Raw genomic sequence first — 2979 nt, forward strand, 5'->3', positions numbered from 1 at the left:
TTGTGGGCCAAAAGACCTGGAATCAGGAGTTACTTATTACAGCTTAATGGGAAGAGAAAAGGAAATCAGAGGCAGAGCTCCCCAGAGATCATTATTCTTTGTAAATTTTCATTACACAACTGATATATATGTTTTTATAACAAAAAAGAAAGTAAACAAAATGTTTAAGGACTCATAAACACAAATGAAAGTTATTGCATTTCCACAACCCAGAAACAAGAAGTAACATTTGGTAAACCTTTTTTCTGGATGTTATTCTACCTGTATCTAGATATAAAGAAGTTTAGGTGTAGGTGCAGATACAGATAATGTGTCTACCAAGAAAAAATAAAACAATACTGCACTGGGCTGTTTCTGTTTCATTAACTGCTTGTTTCACTTGGCAATGGATACTGAGCATCTTTCCACGTCCAGAATTACCCTTCTAATGTCAGGCAGGTCAGAGTCAGCCTGATGTCTATGCGATTTCCTCCATAGATTAGATACAGAAAAAAAGCCACCAAAGGTAAAGACCAGAGACTACCCCAAGAGCTGCCCCCTGAGAGAGGCCAATCCTCCAGCACCTCCCGACTCAGCGCCTGTGCACAAACCCAGCTCCCTAAATGTGGGGCCGGGAGCTTCAATACCCAGACCTATTCCCACCTTCTGCTCATTCTGGCCTCTGCAAAACTTAAACCAAGCAAGCATAGGGCAGTTTAAGTTAAACGGATCTGGTCAGGCACAGTGGCTCATGCCTGGTAATCCCAGCACTTTGAAAAGTGAAGGCAGGTGGATCACTTGAGGTCAGGAGTTCGAGACTCACCTGACCAATGTGGTGAAACCCCATCTCTACTAAAAAAAAAAAATTAGCTGGGCTTGGTGGCACATGCCTGTAATCCCAGCTACTCCAAGATGTGGAGGTTGCAGTGAGCTGAGATCACACCACTGCACTCCAGCCTGGGCCACAGAGTGAGACTCTGACTCAAAAAACACAAAGTTAAAGGAATCTGTGCCTCAGTTCTTGAGACGGCTTAGAGTTGCTGCCTGGTATAGACAGTGCCAGATTTCCACAAATCAGCAGTGAATTGAGAACTAGTTTTAAGGAAAACTGTTCGACATCTTCACCATCATGTTTATCAACCTCAGAGTATTCTATGGTAAGAATGTTTATTTATTCAATTCCTATAATCATATTTAGGATATATATATTATTATTATTAAAAAGTGGACTGCTGCAAACATGTTTGCCAGATTTTCATGCATTATCATAAATGCACAATTTATCCTTTTCTTAAAGATAAATTTCTAGAGGTAGAATTGCTAGATCAAAGAACATACAGGTTTTTTTAAATAGAGAGCTTTTAAAATAGTCAAGGTGGCCAAGTTTCTATCAATTTTACATTTGTGTATTAAAATGCACAAAGCACCTGGCATAGAAGATACCACAATCACGAAGGTGGTTTTCCCAGGGCGAGGCTTATCCATTGCACTCTGGATGTGCTGATACCTGCGATTATCCCAAATGTGGGAAACTCAACTGCATAATTTGTGGTAGTGGGGGACTGTGTGTGTGTGCTCTCCCCTGATGTTTATTAAAAAGAAAAAATTTTTGATTCAAAGTAAATAAAGTAAAATGCACAAAGGAACAGCCCGTACCTCACCCACACATGGACAAAATAAAAGGCAGAGACAACTTCGTTGTCTGGATTTACAGTTCTTTGACTACTGCTGAGAACAAATATTTCAGAAAATAGTTATAGGTTATTTTTATCTTTTTTTTGAATAGTGAGTTCTTGACCTTTGTCCCTGGACTCCTTGAAGTCCCACCACATGTTAAACCTTAGGATAATACAAAGGACACTGATTTTTGTCTACTCTGGAGAATTTCCAAGAGTAAGGAGCAAAGTTCCCCAGTTCCCATGGGACCTACCCCCACTCCAGCTCACACCCCTTGCCTGCTAACCAAATTTAACTGCAAAGGTGTGATGGAGAAACGCTCAGCTTTTTTTTTTTTATCTCTGACTCTAAAACTTTGAAGCCACTCAACCTAAAGACAAGTCTACTCAAATGGCAAACCCTACCAGCCATCTCTTGGCTCCCTCGCCTCCCCTCCTCTCCCTTTAGAACTCAGCCTCAGCTGCTGCCAGGTCATGACATCTTTACTCCTCTTGCCCTAACATTCCCAGACAGTAGAATACTTAGTCTGAAAATATATGTGTTCCCCATGTGTGTCTGCATCTGTGAGACAGAGTCAGTTCAGCAGACCCTCACTGAGTGTTTGAGCATGCAGGGCCCTGAGCCCAGTGCTATTAGAGACATGGAGATTTAAAAAAAAAAAAAAAAAAGACATGGCCGGCTGCAGTGGCTCAGGCCTGTAATCCCAACACTGTGGAAGGCTGAGGCAGATGGATTACTTGAGGTCGGGAGTTCAAGATCAGCCTGACCAACATGGTGAAATGCTGTCTCTACTAAAAATACAAAAAATTAGCTGGGCATGGTGGTGGGCATCTGTAATCCCAGCTACTCGGGAGACTGAGGCATGAGAAACACTTGAACCCAGGAGGCGGAGGTTGCAGTGAGCTCAGATTGCACCACTGCACTCCAGCCTGGGAGACAGAGCAAGACTCCACCTCAAAACAAAAGAAAGGAAGAAAGAAAGAAAGAAAGAAAGACACAGTCTTTGCCTTCTAGAAATTAACAATCAGGTATGTGACTTATACTCAGATAATGACAGATGGGTACATTTTGAAAATCCTGTAACAGAAGTAAAGACACTGTGCTGTGGGAAGCTAACTTCCAGTCTGGAAAGTTGAAGACTTCATGGAGGAAGTGGAATTTACGCCTGACAGAAATGGGGGAAAGATAGTCCAGGAAGAAGAAACAGTCTAAGTAAAGGCAAAAAGATGGGGTAGTGCATTGAAGAACTGCTGAGTTCCATTTAGCTGAGAGTAGTTTATCTGCAATGGACTGAAGTTTGTATCCCCCCAAACTTTGTATGTT

The 2979-nt window shown here is 41.9% G+C and overlaps 1 non-coding gene across 1 annotated transcript; it reads left to right on the forward strand.

Moving 5' to 3' along the window:
• Window positions 1-1398: 1398 nt before the first annotated feature.
• Window positions 1399-1564, forward strand: LOC116470082 (U1 spliceosomal RNA). The gene has a single exon (XR_004248512.1). It is a non-coding gene; the product is annotated as a U1 spliceosomal RNA (small nuclear RNA).
• The last annotated feature ends 1415 nt before the right edge of the window (window positions 1565-2979 follow it).

This window comes from Hylobates moloch, unplaced genomic scaffold, assembly GCF_009828535.3.
Source record: "Hylobates moloch isolate HMO894 unplaced genomic scaffold, HMol_V3 SCAFFOLD_5, whole genome shotgun sequence".
Lineage (NCBI taxonomy): Eukaryota > Metazoa > Chordata > Mammalia > Primates > Hylobatidae > Hylobates > Hylobates moloch.